This window comes from Thermobia domestica, chromosome 7, assembly GCF_964235325.1.
Source record: "Thermobia domestica chromosome 7, izTheDome1.hap1.1, whole genome shotgun sequence".
Taxonomy (NCBI): domain Eukaryota; kingdom Metazoa; phylum Arthropoda; class Insecta; order Zygentoma; family Lepismatidae; genus Thermobia; species Thermobia domestica.
The window spans coordinates 94,548,243-94,569,255 of NC_137460.1; the positions used below are offsets into that span (position 1 = coordinate 94,548,243).

General features: G+C 34.6%; 1 protein-coding gene and 1 pseudogene across 1 annotated transcript in view; one reads left to right on the forward strand and one right to left on the reverse strand.

Moving 5' to 3' along the window:
- Window positions 1-21,013, reverse strand: part of LOC145690288 (protein borderless-like) — a 189,660-nt gene that overhangs the window by 141,139 nt on the left and 27,508 nt on the right. The window lies entirely within an intron of this gene.
- Window positions 13,075-13,449, forward strand: LOC145689256 (protein GVQW3 pseudogene; annotated as a pseudogene).

Sequence of the window (21,013 nt, forward strand, 5' to 3'; positions counted from 1 at the left end):
TCCTGTTTATTCCTTGTTCAAATCACTTTATTCCATTTAAAGTATCAATATTATACATTGTAAATTATTGCTGTTTGAGATGGACAATGTTGCGATAAAAGAAAATTGGATACAAAAAGTAATTTCAAGTGGATTTATTTTCTTTTAAACAAGAACATAGGGCTTTTTAATATAGGCTTTTAATACAGTAAAAATTGCCTTCAACAGGCCCCCTATTAAACGGAAATATTTCACGATCCCATGAGTTTAAAAGTAAATAAAATGTGTTAAATTCTATTGATTAAGCGGAACCTGTGTTGCGAACAACGGATGTTAAAATATACTTTTTAACGAAAATTTTCAAGTTCCGTAATGCAGTGTTTAAAAAATTTTTAGACATCCTGTGAGAGGTAGGTGTATGAACTACCTTGTCTCTAAAGGTCTTCGTTTACTTGTTACCCTACACATTTACTCTTTAGTCCACCACCATGTAAGGCCCTAGATACCGTGCGAGTTTTTGAACGAAGTGCAATTTACATAGTTTTCTCCAAATACCAATAACGCGTTCTCTAGCTGCTCTAGAGACAGGAACAAGAAGCATAATATACACAATAGATCTGAAGGGAGCCAAAAGTAGAGGGAGGAGCGCTGAAAAGGGCATAGCATCTACTTTTTGTCTTGACCTTTGAAACCGTATGTAGCTTTTTTGTTTTTGTTTACTGTAAGTTTTATGCGTATTAATTCGTAGCATAAATAAATAATATAATTGAATAAGTTAGGCCTATATACAGCATTTTATTTTATCTCACTATGTCCATTATGTGACTCACTATCTCACAATGTACACTCATGTCCAAAATTATTGTCGCATATCTATAACTGTCTTTTTGTAAGAATATAATTTGATAATGATTTTGCAGGGTATTTTTAATACTGATACTATGCGTATAATTGGGAAATGTATATTTATGGTAAATTTCATAGCAAAAGAATTATACATACCGAAATTAGAATGAGTAAAACAAAATCTTGCTAAACGGACAAGAAAGATTTATGTTTGTTTTATTGTTCTAATTTACTGCTCTTTCCACATGAAATTTTCCACATACATGTCTTTGCCGATTGTACACATTCTAACATTATAAGAAATACCGGGCGAATTCATATCAAATTATATTCCTACAACAACATATTTATAGACATGCGACAATAATTTTGGACATGAGTGTACCTTTTATTTCTTTTTCTAAGCATAGAGCTATCTTGGTTAACTTTGAAACCTTTAACGGAAATATTTGGGAGTCCTGTTCAATTTCGCTAGGCAGGTTTTATTATGTGCTTATGCCAGAAATGTTTATTTACTTCTCTGAGTATATTTATTCTTTATTCAAAGATACTTGACGCATTATTTGTAAAACAATGGCGAATCCAGGATATGATAAAGGGAGGGGCTAAACCATAGTTTGCAGCTTTATTCAGTGTAAAGCAGGATTGAAATATATTTTATCCAGTTTATACCTGAGCGTCAAGGGAGGCCCGCCTGTATATATTTATAGAGGTAGTTAGTAAGTACTTCAGATTATATGCCCGTAACCAAACTGCCTGTACAAAAATGGTTGCATGAGTACCTAGGGTTCTGAAACATGTATTTTTGGATAGCGCACATATTAGTTCCTAAATAGTCTTGACCCGACTACGATAGGTCCCATAGTTTTGGAGCTATGGACCTTTAAAGTTCATCTTTTCATGTTTTCGGCAGCCTATAATTCCGAAAGGAAGCATATGTACACCCAGGTTGGTCTATACTTTTCGTTTTATTTTGGTGTCAGGAATCACCTCTGAAACGTTGTCGATGTTGTTTTGAAACACCCTGTATAAGTAGATGTATTTTCACATACCAACTGTGGGCTGTTTGAACCCGAAGAAACCAGATTTATTTAAGGAGCCTTGGACGCTTGCGGGGCTGAAAATATTAAAAGCGACCCTGCGTTTATCAATACTCACTTCAGTTCATAACGAGATTAGAAGAGCAATGATTAGGACTTTGCAGTGCATTTGAGCTGTTTGATTCAATAACGAAGCAGACGCCCCCCAAAGACCAATCGGACAAGCATTTCTTCGAAACGCACATTCAATAGCGTTCTAACGCTAAAAATTCTGTCATAAAATTTTTGTATAATGTGAAAAAGTGTTCCTGGGAACAACGACGCACGAACTTCAGATTTAACAGCAAGTAATATTGTTTTTTATTATTATTATTATTTTAAATACTGTCCCTTAACGACCCGTAACACGGAAGGAACATCTTCGATGTACAGTAATGCAAGTTTCCGCCAGAATACACCGAAAACTACATAGTTATATATTGTAGCATGAATGCATCATAGTTATACACAAATATATGTAATTCAAGTAATACAGCTTTTTTTTCTCTAAAGATAAAATTCCTCATTTAACTTTAGCTTTTGATCGCTTCATATTTACAATTTTAGTGCATATTTGCATATTTTCAGTGCATATTTTTGTGATTTTTAGCGCATATTTGCATGCATATTTTTGCCGTTTTTTAGTACATATCGATCCGAAACGTCTGTGAAGTTGTCCCGCCCACCTAATGAATATTTCTTTTTCTTATCTACATCGTTAGTTTATCGTTAGTTTACGTTAGTTTTGCTAAAATTATCGTTAGTTTCGAAAAAAATAACGGTTTTATTCGAGAAATAAATGGGCAGGCCAACATACGGTTCCCCGCTCACAAACGAATTTCAAAAGTTTTTCATATCACATCGTTAGTTTATCGTTAGTTTACGATAGTTTTGCTAAAACTATCGTTAGTTTCGCAAAAATAACGATTTTATTCGAGAAATAAAGTTTCCCGTCAACTATGAATTAGCCCGCCCATGTTGAATTCTCATAAAATTCCAACTCATACCGTTAGTTTACGTTAGTTTTGCTAAAACTATCGTTAATTTCGCAAAAATAATGATTTTATTCGAGAAATAAAGTTTCCCGCCAACTGTGAATTAGCCCGCTCATATTGAATTCTCATAAACTTCCAACTCATATCGTTAGTTTATCGTTAGTTTACGTTAGTTTTGCTAAAATTAACGTTTGTTTTACAAAAATAACTTTTATTCGAGAAATAAAAGTTCCCGCCAAATGTAAATACAATTACATAGCAGGCATACGCCTATCATGTTCCCTCAGGTACAGTACATGAGAATGTGTCCAGTATGTGCCTTATATACTTCTTACGTATGCCTGTTATGTAAATGTGCTTTTAGGGTTTACATTTGGCGGGAACTTTTATTTGTCGAATAAAATCGTTATTTTTCAAAAACAAACGTTAATTTTAGCAAAACTAACGTAAACTAACGATAAACTAATGATATGAGTAGGACGTTTAAGGGGATTTAATATGGATTGGCTAAATCACAGTTGGCGGGAAACTTTATTTCTTGAATAAAATCGTTATTTTGCGAAACTAACGATAGGTTTTTGCAAAACTAACGTAAACTAACGATAAACTAACGATGTGAGTTGGAATTATATGAGAATTCAATATGTGCGGGCTAATTCACAGTTGGCGGGAAACTTTATTTCTCGAATAAAATCGTTATTTTTGCGAAACTAACGATAGTTTTAGCAAAACTAACGTAAACTAACGATAAACAAACGATATGAGTTGGAATTTTATGAGAATTCAATATGGACGGGCTAATTCACAGTTGGCGGGAAACTTTATTTCTCGAATAAAATCGTTATTTTTGCGAAACTAACGATAGTTTTAGCAAAACTAACGTAAACTAACGATCAACTAACGATGTGATATGAAAAACTTTTGAAATTCGTTTGTGGGCGGGGAACCGTGAAGTTGGCCTGCCCATTTATTTCTCGAATAAAATCGTTATTTTTGCAAAACCAACGATAGTTTTAGTAAAACTAACGTATACTAACGATAAACTAACGATGTGAGTTGGAATTTTATGAGAATTCAATATGTGCGGGCTAATTCACAGTTGGCGGGAAACTTTATTTCTCGAATAAAATCGTTATTTTTGCGAAACTAACGATAGTTTTAGCAAAACTAACGTAAACTAACGATAAACAAACGATATGAGTTGGAATTTTATGAGAATTCAATATGGGCGGGCTAATTCACAGTTGGCGGGAAACTTTATTTCTCGAATAAAATCGTTATTTTTGCGAAACTAACGATAGTTTTAGCAAAACTAACGTAAACTAACGATAAACTAACGATGTGATATGAAAAACTTTTGAAATTCGTTTGTGGGCGGTGAACCGTGAAGTTGGCCTGCCCATTTATTTCTCGAATAAAATCGTTATTTTTGCAAAACCAACGATAGTTTTAGTAAAGCTAACGTAAACTAACGATAAACTAACAATGTGAGTTGGAATTATATGAGAATTCAGTATGGGCCGGCTAATTCACAGTTGGCGGGAAACTTTATTTCTTGAATAAAATCGTTATTTTTGCAAAACTAACGATAATTTTAGCAAAACTAAAGTAAACTAACGATAAACTAACGATATGAGTTGAATTTTATGAGAATTCAATATGGGTGGGCTAATTCACAGTTGGCGGGAAACTTTATTTCTCGAATAAAATCGTTATTTTTGCGAAACTAACGATAGTTTTAGCAAAACTAACGTAAACTAACGATAAACTAACGATGTGATATGAAAAACTTTTGAAATTCGTTTGTGGGCGGGGAACCGTGAAGTTGGCCTGCCCATTTATTTCTCGAATAAAATCGTTATTTTTGCAAAACTAACGATAATTTTAGCAGAACTAACGTAAACTAACGATAAACTAACGATGTAGATAAAAAAAAGAAAAATTCGTTAGGTGGGCAGGACAACTTCACAGACGTCGATCCGAAGTCTAATCATAAGTTAGAGATGAAAATTGATCACTGTTGTTCTTCTGTTTTATGAAGAAATGACGCAGGCAAAATACTCCCTTGCACCATGAACATTTTATTTTATATGTTGAATTGTGTTGCATCCGTCAACTGAACAGTTCGCAGAACCAAAGCAAAAAGCAAATTCGACAAGTGATTCAAAAGTTATAGGCCTATAATTTGTTCGTAACCTACCTTGCAGAACGCAAACTGAAACAATCCAATGTATCGCGGTGATTGTATGATTCGGAAGTGATTCGTATGGACACGAACTTTATTTGATTGTTTTGTTGGTACATTATAACGTCCAGATGAAAAAGATTCATACTATGTACAAATCTCCTGCCATAATCTTTGATCGGAATCAAAACACATCAAATGGTTGCACAAATCGTGTGCAATTCTTTGGTACCTTCTCAACCATTAGGTCCTTGCCATCCGTCATGCAACTTGTAATGGACAATTTGTCTGTGAATGGACCCCAGTGATCAAACAATACCAAGTTCAAACCATCAGGCTTCGCCATGGGTGAGAATACTTAACGCATTGAAACATACATCCACTAATTTTCTCATATAAATTTCCAAGCTGAATATCTCGAACAGTTCTCAATGTACAGGAGTTTTATTACCTGTTGTAATCAGCATGAATTGGTCCTTCAAATGACATGCTTATTTCTCTGCAGGCGAGTGCTTCTCCCACTCCACCCCACTGACAATAATGGTTCTTTCGATTCAAATATTTGGGACATTTTTCACAAGTAGGCTATATAGTAGAATAATAATAGCAACTGATATGTTTTTCCTTTTTTTTTTTTTTTTTTACATATTTTATGATTATCCAGATAAGCACAGTACACTAAACAAGTCAAAAACAATAATGAAGAATAATCGTACTTAGTGTTCTGAACAAATAAGCAAACAAGCTTATTTAAAATCATACAACTAGCTTTAATAGGCTATATCTAGTGTAACAACTGGGATAAAATTGCTACAACAGATAATAAAAGTACAATAACAGTGAATAATAAAGGACAAAAAAATTGACAATCGAGAGTTGTATATACGTATCAATACAAAATTACAGGAAATGTGCAATCACGAAAGCTGCAATAAAGTTTTACCAATAACGGAAACGACAGAGAAGTAACAATAATGTACAGCAAGTGCAATGTGAATACAGAATGCAATCAATAGCAGATCTATATAAGTATATAAGAGCCTACCAATGCTCTAACAGAGAGAGAGAGAGAGAAACAATTACCATGGTTTTGAATTCCTTTCCAAGCTTGCCACATAGCTTTTTTTTTTTTTTTTTTTTTTTTTTGTATATAACTTCGTAAATTCTACAGGGTGGACCATTTATCTTGTAACTTTTAAACTAATGGTGAAGATCAATGCAGTGGCGGATCTAGAAGATAAAAATTAGGGGTGACAGCCAGAACCCAGGCTATGATAAATATATCATGGGTTTACTATAAACTTTCAAAAATATATAAATAATAACTTACATTTTTTTGCCACTCAAAAACTGGAGGACCCTAGGCTCCTCGTCTCCGGGCTAAATCTATCACTGGATCAATGAAATTTCGGAAGATGCAAATATCTACGCACCATTATACACGGGGACATTATTTGAAGTACTCTCCAATACCATTAGATTAATAGTGTGACGAACCCACATGGTTTTATTTTTTCTAGTTGCACTCATATTTCAAATCTGCACGTTCACAATTACGGGGTTTCGAATTCCTTGACCAAAATGATATACATAAATAAACATTATGCCATATCTGTATATATATAGGCACGGATAGAAGGGGTTATAGGGGTTATAGCTCCCACTTGACGCTCAGGTATACACTGGATAAAATGGGCTTCAATCCTGCTTTACACTGGATAAAGCTGCAAACTATGGTTTAGCCCCTCCCTTGATCAAATTCTTCATTTGCCACTATATATTTTATGTGTTTATATATATATATATATATATATATATATATATATATATATATATATATATATATATATATATATATATATATATATATATATATATATATATATCCCCTTGACGAACATCTGTGTACGCCACTGCACAATGCCATTATTATTATTTAGTGTTACAAACTAAGGACGTATCAGTATCACAAACATCCGTAAACATCCAAATTTTTGAAGACCTCTATAACAGTAATAATGTAAATGAGACGGACGTCTCAACAGACATCGAAGTTTAGTATCTTATGAATGACCATGATAAGAAGTATTTCTAATAACTGGGAATAAAGTGACAATGTATTGAAAATTTTACTTTCTTCAAAAGATCGTATTTCGAATGGTGCGTAGATAAGTGCCACATTAAATTACATAGATTATTTACAGTAAAGGTAAAGATCATAATAGGCCTACACTTTCTACAATTTGATATCTCAATCTACTCCAGTTACGGAGATATGAAACACATGCATCGAGATTCTTATATTTTTAAAATGATATAATTGTGGGAAATCGTTTTAAAAACACACTACTTTCATGTGCTTCTGTAACACTTCAGTACTATTTTTTTTTTTGGTTTAATTCGCACATCCGGTGGAAGAGTGTTACAACTCAAAAAATGAAATTTTTGAGTTATCATCGCTCAAAAGAGAATTGCGAGAAAAGAGTTCTCACAATTACGTAATTTTAAGCAGTGTTGCAAAATAATTTCACCAATGTTTATCATATCTCCGAAACACTTTAAGAAATCAAATTGCTATAAACGTCATTATCATCCCTACGTTTATTGCAAACAAACTACATGATTTTTAATATATATATATATATATATATATATATATATATATATATATATATATATATATATATATATATATATATATATATATATAAGTATTTTAGGTAGTAACCCTGCTAATTTGGTTGTTTTGAAGAGTATGTCAAATAATGTCTCCTCTCGATATTTGTGTGTTACATAATTTAATCGATTTGCCTCAAATAGCTTAGAAATTAGAAAGGTGTTTCAGAAAATATATTCCCTGTGAATTTTTAAATTTCTGACGTCAGAATTTTATCTCTCAAGGGAACATTCCGATTTGGTGAATTCAATTATTGAAAATGATTGCTAGCACTGGATTCAGCACCAAAAGAAACAGAGATAAAAAGGGTGTTAGTGGGATACCGTGTACAACGTGGGAGAAACAGAAAAGTGAGGGCGAAGTGCGAAGACAGAACGTAGAAAATGTCTAGAAATGACATGTTAATTTTGAAACGAGCAGAAGATTGAAGTCAAATGCTGGCCATCAGAAATGCATGTAGAGCACCACTGAATAGACGTAATGTCAGTGATTTATCCAGAATTTTGAACTTAGGGGGTGTTCAAAAAATCTGGGGTATGCAATCTTGCATTAAGGTCGTATACTATTATCGTCGTTTTTAATTAGCGTTTTTATTTATTTATTTATTTATTTTTACAAACTTTAAAATTCGTTGATGCAACGAACGATTGCATTGGATTTCTTTCTTCAGCCAGAGCCAATTAGCGTCGACTTTCTCATGGTTGGTGTGTCGTTGAGATAAAATCGTTGGCAATCGATTGATCAAACGTTGTTGTGACGACCACAGCCGTGTAAAGGCTGATTTACATTTAATCTTGCGTTGCGTGCTTTGCTTTAAAATTTATTTTGTCGAAAGTAAGTTGTTTTATTCTATTGGCACTTAAAAACAAGAATTCAAAAGCTTTTAAAAACCAAAATAGCATGATTTTTAATGGTATCTTCCCGTTCTGCTTAAAGGTCCTCCAGCACTTTTTAGAAAATATTTTAAGTGACCTTATCTTTAGGCAGAACGGGAATTATCTTTCAGGACGAGGAATTCTGTCCAGAGAGGGTTTTCTTCAAGAGAATTTTTCTTTAGTAATTTTAACAGATTCTGTAAGAAGATTAACTATTTCTTTAAGTTTTATCATAAATTTTAGATGTTATTCTGCTTGTTATTCTCGGTTGTTATTAACAGTGTTATTCACATCTATTTCAGTAAAAATGAATGTGATTAAAAAAAAAAAAAAACCCTGCAGAGAAATGGAAAATTGATTGACTCAGTTGCAAGAAAGCCGTTTGACATTGTAGCTGAAACGAAGATAAAATAAACTTACTTTGGTCTAGTATCAAGTCTTTCACAACAAAATTTTATTCAGTTTTCTAGTACTTCACCTCCAACATGCTAAGCCTCGCAGTCAGGGGCGGCTTTAGGATTATAATTTTGAGTAGGCCCGCTCCCTCGCATATGGATACATATGTACGTTTAATTGATTAATGGCAATAGGAAATTACTTTTACAGTAGTTTGATGCTGTTTATTAAATAATTATATACCGTTATTATAAAAAGTAGAAAATATATTTACTCTTTATTGTATCTTTTAGTGTTTATATATTTTTCAAAATTTTGGGGTAGGCCCGTGTCTACCCGGCCTACCTGCTAAAACCGCCACTGCTCGCAGTACATAAATGGTGCCACAGTTCACATCCTCAAGACATGTTTGGTCATATATTAAGCAAACAATGCAAAAGGATGCGCAAGACACGATTATCTAACCTTTAGATTTTATAGAAACTACAAAAAACATACAAGTATTTCAATATTGATATTTTGTATTGCTGCTATTTACATTGACAATATAAATATGAAAATAGAAGTATGTATATATGATACTATTCAATATAATATAGAATTATGTACAGTATATACGACAAATCAGCTGATAAGGTGATGCCGGAAAAGGAGTTATAATTGTAGAATAGTGCTATTCAACCAGAGGTACGTGTACCCCCAGGGGTATGCGAAGATGTTTCTGGGGGTACGTAATCCTAAAATAAGCATATTTCCAATATTTATTGAATGATCATAGTTGGAGATTTTTTCTTTGCAATGGACGATTTTCGAGATGACGTCACGCTCGTCTAATATTTCCAAGTAATCGGTTAACATTTATTGCATACAGTCTCAGATTTCCCCCAACGCATGAATCCATTTCTTACACATCTGTAAATCATTGGAAACTTAACAAAAAAAAAAAAAAAAAAAAAAGAACAGTCATGTAGTTTGTAATCTTCATAATTACATCTGAAGTCCGTACACACGTGTTTAAATAAGTTTAATAAGTTCATTTCGACCTAATTTATTTTAAACAGCTTCACTGGTACACAATTGGATGGCAAACTGTATCTACTGGTACGCGAGAAAAAAGGTTCAGTAGCACTGATGTAGAATACTAACATTCTTTCTGAAGAGTAGCCTTATGCATCCTCTTGCATTGTTTACTTAATAGGCTATATTGTCAAACATGTTTTGAGGATGTGAACTGTGACACCTTTTACGTACTGTGACTCTTAGCATGTTAGAGATGAACTACTGAAAAAGTTAATAAAATCTTGATGTGAAATAATTTGATATTATACCGAATTAAGTTTATTTTATGTTCCTTTCAGTTACAATGTCAAACGGCATTCTTGCAACTAAATCAATTTTCCATTTGCCCGCAGGTATTAAAAAAAATCGCATTCATCTTTACTAACGTAGATGTGAATAACACTGCTGATAAAGAACTGTATCCGCGTCATTTTTCCGAGAAGAACAAGAAGAATAACATCTAAAATTTATGATAACTGAAGAAATAGTTATTCTTCTTACAGCCTTTGTTAAAATTTTCAAACACATTATTACGAATGCAGGACAAAATTCAAGAGGACAAACTCCAAGGAAAATTCAGACAAAACGGACTAAATTCAAGCGACAGGATCATAGGCGCAGATTAATAAAAGAATGATTATTTTTTACTTCAACTGTTAGGCATTTAAAATGTTATCTGAAATTCTTCAGTTTTTGGAAATAACATTCTTTAAAAATGCTGAAAACCCAATAAAAGACGTAAGACTGTTATAGCAAGTATATATTTCACATTGTGATCTTTGCTTTTAAAAAAATCTTAATCGGTATTTCAGAATTAAATAAATATTTATATTGTTCATTACTCAAAATAAAAGACTGCTATATGCTACCATCCAAGAACGACTTTTTAAAAATCAAATAGCATCATAGCTACTTTTCGTAATTAAAATGAATGGTCTTACTGTAATATGCTAAACGTATTTCAAATGTATTAAAGATATAATAAATAGGAATATTTAGAACTTTTCATATGGGTATGTGTAAAAGTAATTAAAAGTAATCTACCCTTTTATTATAACACTTTTACGTTTTATTGAGTTTCGAACATTTTAATAGAAGAAAAAGGTTATTTCAGTTGAAAAAAAAAACTGTAAGGTTCCGCATGTCTTCACATCATGCTGTAACCATGTGTGTACTATACGTGTTGACAGTAAACAAATACAACGCAGGCGACAGTACCGAAGAGGAGTCGCCCACCATTGCCAACAGTCGTCAAGACGAAGATCAACGAAGGTAGCCGACATTTTAGGATAAAAGACAGCAGCACACCTCGAGAATCAATCAATCTATCCAGGTTGATCAAACCACCAAAGCCCTAAGGCGCCTGGCCATTGGGAACACCTTACCCTCTCACGACGCTTGGTCAATTGAGAGATACCTTTCGGGTAGGCTAAAGGAGATGGTGATGATGAGAATGAATGAGATAGTGGAATGAAGAAACTGGGAAGAACGGGAAGAATCCCGAGAAAACCAACGCACACTGTGTTTATCCACCACAAAGCCTTGCCTCGAGGTGGGATCGAACCAAGAACCTCATGCACCAAAAGTAAACGCTCTACTACTTAGCTATCGTGGCCTCTACGTTAAATTAAGAACAAATGGGTATATTGCTAAATGCAGTATGCGAATTGACGGGAGATGCCAGGGATTTCCCCTTTGAGAAAAAATTAATACCCCTAGATACTTTCCATCACTGACGCGCCTGTTTCCTACGGACGCACCCGTGCTTGGTCTCCCTTGCTGCACTCCTGCCCTGACTCGGTTAGATAGCATTCGTTCCTTTTAGTGGCCACCTAGCACAGGTTAGTTGGTGTTTTAGTAAAACTCAATGTGTGTGACGTGAAACTCAAAGATTTATTTAAAAAAAATTAAAGTACCAAGATTGTGCTCCAAGACTAAGGGAGACAGTGATAGAGATGGATACTAATGGTGTATTGAAAATATGGACGTTCGTAGCTTGGCACTTTTTAAGAGAATTTATCTGCTTAGTTTTTTGGTTTGTTGTAAAACAAATATTTCGTTATTAAGAAATGTAATTTTCTTGAAATTGAGGTTTAAATAAGTTATATTTTAAATAATATAACTGTAGATGTTTATTTAATATAAATTCTGTATGTTGGATCATTTTTCTGCATGTTTATATTTTGTTTATATCCTTTTCCCTTCTCCTTATCGTATTTGAGAACCGTGTTTCTGGGCACCGTTTCTCACTTTGGAGAAATACATTTCTTCTTCTTCTTCTTCTTCTTCTTCTTATTATTATTATTATTATTATTATTATTATTATTATTATTATTATTATTATTATTATTATTATTATTATTATTATTATTATTATTATTATTATTATTTTGAGAAATGTTTTTCTCAAAATGGGAGTTATATGCCTCATATGCTCAGATGTTTCTTTTTCAATTTTAAGAAAGAATACAATTTTTCTAAAATTTGAGAAAGCATTTGCGCCCTCAGAAATGAAACATAATTTCTCTCGCGTTTGAGTCATTATTTCTCAAAATGATTTGAGAAAATCGAAATCTCACTTTAAAGAATGTATTTACTCGGTGCATAGGTAAGAAACGGAATTTAAGAAACCATTTTTAACACTGTATTCCGCGTCTCAACTCGTCTCATGGACAACGTTGTGGAAGAGCCGTCATCTCTGGTACGAGGGTTCCCGATTCGATCCTAGGCCGCGGGAGCTTGTGATGGAGAACATCGTATTGGTGTGTTTTCTCAGGGTCCTCTTATACAGGGTCAGTCCTTAAAGTAGAAGGACTGATTTTTTTCTTTTCGTTTTACAGACTGACAGCGGTTACTCCACCTGTTGTTGGTTGAGGTGGGTCTAAGGAAAGACAGGAAATAGCGCCAATCGGCTGCCAGCCATAGCAGGGTAAAGATCGCTCGTCATCGTAACCTCTGCGAGTGACCCTCGTCACGCTGGGTCATGGCCAATCTCTTGGAACAACGTTACGCCATCAAATTTTGCGTGAAGCTCGGTAAAACTGGGAAAGAGACTCATGAAATGATCAAGACGGCGTACGGTGATAACGCCATTGGAAGATCGAGTGTATTTGAGTGGCACAAGCTGTTTAGGGAGGGGAGAGAAGAAGTTCAAGACGCTGCACGGTCAGGACGACCTTCGAGCTCCAAAACGAAGGAAAATGTTGCAAGAGTGAAGAATTTGCTGGACAGTGACCGAAGATTAACTGTTCGCATGATTGCCGATGAACTTGGCATTGCTAAAACCCAAGTTCACGAAATTGTGCACGAACAATTGCAAATGAGGAAATTTGTGCAAAGTTGGTGCCGCGAGTGCTGACAGTCGAGCAAAAGGACATTCGCAAACGGATCTGCCAGGACCTTCTCGAAGAAGTGAGTGAAAATCCAAACTTCTTAGACAATGTGGTGACTGGGGACGAGACGTGGACGTTTGAGTATGACCCTGCGACCAAACGTCAAAGCGCGGAATGGCACACCCGAAATTCCCCACGCCCCAAAAAGGCGAGCATGACGAAATCAAAAGTGAAAAGCAGGCTCATTTGCTTTTTCGATTCACAAGGAGTGATCCACAGGGAATTTGTTCCACACGGACAGACTGTCAATGCAGTTTTTTATCTCCAGGTCCTGGAACGGCTAAGGAAACCCATCGTCCGCGTCCACCCAGCCATCGTCAACTCCTGGCGACTGCATCATGACAATGCGCCGAGCCACACAGCCTTCCGAGTGGTGGCGTATCTGGCCCAACATAACATTGCAACCTTGCCTCAGCCACTCTACAGTCCCGACCTTGCCCCACCAGACTTTTTTCTCTTCCCCCGCCTCAAAACTACCATGAAAGGTCATCATCACGGTTCGGTGGAAGCATTACAACAGGCCGTGACGAGGCAGCTGAAGAGCATTCCAGTTTCCGCCTTCCAGGAAGCGTATGAAAACTAACTGGAAATCCCGCTGGCAGCGGTGTGTGGATGTAGGAGGATCATATTTCGAAGAATATTAAGCGTAAGTGTTATTTCTGACAATATCTTATATTTAATTGACTCAGTCCTACTACTTTAAGGACTGACCCTGTATTCTAATTTCAATCTTCATATTATACGTCCGTTTCTTTCACCGAAAGCACTTTAAAGTTCAAACATGCATAGTGGACGTGAATTAAGGCTTATTCTAGCTGAAAAACCGTTATAATGCAGATACCAATTTTCCGGAACATCCTTTGAGGAACATTGTCTTTAATCAGGGTTTCTCAACCTGGGGTTCGCCAGAGGGTTTCATGGAGGTCGGGAAGCTAAATGGAAGAGAGAAATATACCGTAATTAGAATCTAATGCCGGAAACTACTTTTAAATATTATTTTGAATTTTGTTCTCATAGACATATTTTTATACATAAGAACAACAAAAACTAGGTCTACTAAATATTTTCAACAGGTGCATAATTGTTTAATAAAAATCAATTTAAATGAAAGAGGTACGATATGAAACTAATAAGAACTGCATATTGAAACACCAGAAAAATACAAATCCAACACAACTTGCGTATTGAAATACAATTAAAATTGAAAGCTAATGAGATACTTAAGAAAATGTGTGATTTCACTAGTGCGGCAATGTCCGATTTAGTCTTCGTGATGCATATTATCAAGTCATTTTCAACTGATAAGCGATTTATTGTCTTTGTTTTAATGCTTACCATGGAAGGAAAACAAGTTGCTTTTTAACAGTTTTTGGTGATACTGAACACATAGAAATCAATGTACCAAATCGGCAACAATATGAGCTAACTCAAAGTGGCGGCCTCTCGAAAATTAAAATACTCAATAACTTTCTTAACAACTGTCCAAGTAGTCTTTAACCAAAATTAGAAATTAACGGAGTTATGAAGTTTTAAAATTTTCAAAGGGTCTCTATTTTGAAACAGTATGACGGATCGGATTCGATATTTGTAATATGAATGAACTGGCCAAATTTAGTTTTAATCCATTCGCTTTTAAGGAAGTAACTGTATCCACTATATACAAGAAATGGATTCTATTATTATAGAAATAGATGGATATTGTGAGATCTCCGCAATAGGTATATTAAAAATCCCAAAGGCAAGAGAATGTGATAAAATAGGGGTCGTGATAGGAAATAGGTTGAGAACCACTGTGTAAAATAATACTGTACCTATATACATAGTAATATAGCAATAAAATATTTGTTTAATCGTAGAAAGAACGTTAAGTGACCTATCATTCACACTGTAGGTTAGTTAAAGTTGAAGCATGGCTCATCTATTTGAAGTTGAAACTGATGTCACATATTAAGGGGACGAAGCTAAATTTTGAAATGACGCTATTTGGCTTTTAAAAGTTAATACAACATTCTGTAGGGAGCGTGTCCATTGAATAAGCAAGGACATACTTCTGACGATTTTAGAATTACAGGCAACTTGCCATCATTTTTAATTCACGGACAGGAAATACTCGTTGGAGACCCACTTCTGTGACATAATTCACACATGGCTTATATATTCAGGAGGTTTCATTTCTTAAAGTACATGTATAATGCACTGTACTTTTTTTTTTAACTCCCAAACTATTCTATGCATAAATACGGGAGACCTTGTAATCTCTGTTCTCCCGTCTATCGCCAAGTATCTCAGCAGAAATACTAAGAGATAACGAGAATATCTTTAATAGATTCAACATCCCAAAAGAAGGTTCTTTTTCCTCTGTACCCTCAGGGGCGGATCCAGAGGGGGGCGATCGGGGCGATTGCCCCCCCCCCAGAAGAGGACACTTTCTTATTTTATATATATAAATAAAACCCATCCCAAAGTTTGGAGCCCTTAAAAGTAGCAGTGTGACAACCCACCGCCCCCCCCAGAAGTCGCTCCTGGATCCGCCCCTGTGTACCCTTATACACTTGTTGAAACGGAAGTGATATCTTTTAATAGGTATTGGTAAACAGATCGATTTCATTTTTAATTAACTGAATTTGGTTTCCAGTTTTAATCAAAACCGGTTCGAGTTTTCACCGAAATCGTTTTCAGTTTTCTCAAAAAGAAAGTAGGGAATATTTAGTAACTGAAACCGGGATGATTTTCGTTGAAGCCGGTATCTTTTATTGTTCTTATATTAGACTAATCATTTCCAAACAAATTATCGAAGAAATAAAAAAAAAAAAAATTGTATGAAATCGAACTGGTTTTAAAAAGCCAACACCGGCTTTCGATAGAAAATCGAAAACATCGTACTCGGAAAACGAAACCAGTTCGATATAATATCGAACCGATTTGGATTTTTTAAAATTTTCAAAACGCAGTTTCCATTTGTCTAAAGACCTAAAAAAAGATAAACCGGTTTTGTTCCCACAACTAATATTCAACCGGTTTCAAAAGTTCATTTCCATAAAGATCGTTATATAGATTTTGCCCCCATAAGAATTCAACGTCCAAAGAACAGTTCTTATGTCCGCCCGTATCTCTCTAGTCAACCTGAAGCCGTAGATCTACAAGTCAAGTTTCAGTGTTGGAACCTCCCTCCCCCTCCCACGAACTTTGAGTTCGGTTTAGTCAGAGTTCAGCTGCAATCTCAGTATATCTTAATCAAAGTTAACGCAAGATAATCGTTCGTTGTGATGTTAGTAATCTGTATCTAATGTGTAAGGAATTAGCTGACGGGTGGGAAAATACAAGTAACATAATTGGCCTCAGCTGCAATACCAAGAGTACACTTGCATCCAGATGTGAGTATTGTAATGAATTTAGGAAACCAGTTTCAATTGATCTCAACTCATTAAGTCTGAAGGAAATGAAAGGGCTTTGAAAATAGGCGGAACTTACGAAAAATCTAATGGTCTACGATTGAGCGAGAAAGTTCACGGGCCATGGTTAATTGGTTGATTTTGGTTTAGTGTCTCTTTCAGCAGTGAGGTTATATGAAACGTGAACCTACAGCTTGACGTGGGATCCGAACCACCTGAGCTCGGGCCGGGAATTGAACCTGGATCTCCCAAGAAAAGACACAATACCATAGGCGGAGCTAGGGTTTGTCTGCTGGGAGGGCAGTGGGGGGGGGGGCAGACCTATTGGTCGGTCTCGAAAATCTTGGTAGGTGGCCATATTATATGTGGCATTTTTATTTTTTGCCAGAAAGTTGGGAGGCAGTGCCCCCATGCCCCGCATAACTCCGCCCATGCACAATACGTTAACCATATAGCCACGAGGGAGCTTAGGGTTATGATTTGGTTCGAGGTTGAGGAGAGATTAGGTTATATAATTGTCTGTAATCACAGGCAAATATGAGTTTCTGTTCCAACAATTGTAATAAATATATGCAACTCATATCATGTTGGATTATCAAGCACGAGAAACGGAAGCTAAATATCTTATGACCTATATCAAATTGAAAAATGAAGCATCGGAAACTCACATCTTTTTAACGGACACATGTTTGTGTCATGCCTAAGAAATACTGTAATGTCACTGCTGGGATTCAGTGTCACTGCTGGAATTCCATTCTATGTAGAGTTAGAATTTTATGTGTGTACTTTTTATTCTTTTAGGACAAAAACTGACATTTTCAAAGTACTTCGGGTGTCAAATGTTGCTTTTAGTTGGAAACAGAGATAATTATATATATATATATATATATATATATATATATATATATATATATATATATATATATATATATATATATATATATATATATATATATATATATATATATATATATATAAGGTGGGCCATTTTAATTAATCCACGGAAATATCTGAAAAATGATAAAACATAGAAGAAATGTTTCAAGTACACGTTATATATCGCTAAGGGGGAGACCCAATTTCGCCCTTCATCTCTTCAGACATCTCTTCAGACATGTTCCTGTTTAATAAGTTTGATTTATCCTCTGTATTGTAATCACATCCGACATGATGTCACCCAGCATAAAAGTACAACTACAATACAGTTGTTTACTGTTTTTCTCTTACTTCCTGTCAATTCGTTATGGATTTCATGTAAACGTTCTCAGTTTCTGTTTCTACAATTGAAAATAATTTGTTTCTTCTTTGCTGGGATACAAAAATGTAGTATTGTAGTTCAACCATGGTGGCCTCACCATTTCTTGCTTTTACTTTCAGTTGTACTGTATTCGTAATTTAGACCAAGTGATTTGTAATTACATCATGATTGTAGACTATCTCTATTTTTAAGGCAAGGTACGGACTCCACAATTTAAATGTTATATGTGCATACTGGTAATAAATGGGAGGTAGGTATTATTGCCTGTAAATAATGGCACGGCGTCTTTAATTTTTTTCCACGGTTCCTTAGGGATCCGCGGACCATCAACTGGGAAAGACTGTTTCAGACAATTCTATATTACACTTGCACAGCAATACACAATCAATACACAATACACACTCAGGTTATTTATATTCCGTCCTTCCCCTCATCTCAGCGAAGAGTGATTTGTAGTTGATAATCAGGGGCTAAAAATTAAATATAATAATAGTTCAGGAGCTTCTTTGAGAACATTTAATAAAATTTGCGTGTTAATTTAGTCTTGTCCAATCGTCCATAGTTCATTAACGCTGGGTCATTGGCGGTCATCGAATACATATTATTTTCTGTTTGGTTTATGTTGTCCCATTATGTTGCTTTGCGTTGAAAACTCAACTTCTATGAACATTAATTTTTGAGGATATCCCTGAAGAACTTAAGGCAATGGTTCTATTCAACAGAAGAATGTAATTACAAAATCTCTTTTACTTGTTGTACTCAAAGTAGTTTACATTATGAAATACGTGCCCTTACACACTTCGCACCTTCTTGAGAAAAGTGGCACAAGTCAAAAAAATCCTAAAGGTTCGAGTTCGAATCCCTGGCGAGAAAAGTGACATAACACAAAATTTGTCATTTTTGTTCCAATACACTCTGATTTTGGGATAATTTTAAAGCTATATTTACAACACTTTTACACATAAAAGAAAAAAAAACATTGTGATTATAAAATAACTTTAAAACAAGGTACGAGTTATGTTATTTTTCTCGCGAGGCATACGAACTTGGACCTTTAGATTTTTTTGACTTCTTGAAAAAAGGAAGGGGGCCGTTGCCATAGGAACAAACGTTTCCATAACAACGAATCCCGTCACGGCTCGTCAATCTAAAACTGATTGAGGAAAAAAAAAGAATTTGCAACAAATGTGATGCATAGAATAAGTCGTGAGTGGGAACCCTTCACCCCTGGTGGGGATATTCATGAAGCTATCAGCTTATGTCTAATTATATTGGAATATATTACCCATTTCTTAATTTCGAACGTACTAGGTTCGATCGAAACGAGAAAACTCTTTATCGGACTTCTAAAGAAAATAAAATAAAATAAATAAATACATGACCGTGTTTATTACCTATAGAATTCCCAGTCACGACCCCCTTTTCAGTTTTATTAAAAATAGAAGAAGAAGATGAAGAAAGGAAGAGGAAGATAGAAGAGGAAAGAGGTAAAGAAAGAAGGTGATAAAGAGGAAACTGTTACTGGATATTTTGAAAAATATGGTAAAGGGAAAGTGAATAATTATCGAATTGGGATCATTTCCAATAGCTATTGGGTGAATATTTGGTATTAAGGTAATCAAAGGTAGACACATGTTAACCCATACATCCCCGACCTAGATCCATTTAACCCCAACTACCGAATTATCCCAATCTAGCTCTGAGATAGATGAGAAAGTTCAATTTTACCGTTTATTCAATATTTCCAGAAGTTCTAGACTAATATCCAATATTTGAAAAATGAACGACGAAGTTGGTGGCATGTTAGAATCGACCACAGAGAAAAAAAAAATCAGAGTATCACATATTTGTCGAAGATTTTGACTTTCGTAGTTCTCACATGATAATCATTCGTTCAGGCTACTTCGGTCCTTTTTACTTCCTTCATAGAGCCAACTTAAATTAAGTTAGTATTAACATTCAATGACTTTAATTGCTAGCTACCATTAATTATAATAAGTCACACATATATGTCAAAATAATTTGTGCACTTAATACTAAACCTACATTTCACTCACACACACATTCATACAGGACAATGTATACTTCCGGTTGTATTTAGTTGAATTAAACTAACCTAACTACATTTCTATAGACATTTATTACATTTCAATAAAAGAAAACTTAGTTTGACATAACAGGAAGAATTTAATACAAGAAAAGAATGTTTCATAAGCATACACAGAAATCCACTACTTTCAACAGATCAAATAACACATTTCTCTTTCTAGATATATTAAAAGTTGGATTACATGAAAAAAAAATTTCGACAAAAGACGAAAGACCAAAATAAAGGAAAAAAAAAGAAAATTCAAAGGTCAATATATTTAAGATTCAGTGCAATGAATACATATCATTGCGGGCAAAAGAAAGAAAAAAAATATAATTGGTTAATCATTCTTTAAAAAAAAACACTTTAGTAACATTTTATTGAGTCTCTGTCCCAAGAGGAGACATTTCGACAATTTTATGAGTCTTTGTTCTCACGTCGATAATAACTCCTTTTTCAACTCTCTTTTCGCACTGTGATTTGTGTCAATGAGAGTATTTAATTGTTTTTGTTTTAACTATAGACAAATAGTTGCTTCATATCACATATATATTTATATTTCTCATTTCGTCACTTGACGCACTTGATATAAAATTTCAAAGTTTATCAAGATTAAAGAAAAATTATCGAATCCAGTCACAGACATTGGGAACATATTTCCATATTCCTGTATTCACATTACTAAATTATTGACCAAATTTCACTTCATTGAATTTAAGATCAGTAAATTTTTTTTTCTAGTATAGATCGTGTAGTCAAAAGATTCTAGTCACTGAATAGTTAGGTTTCCG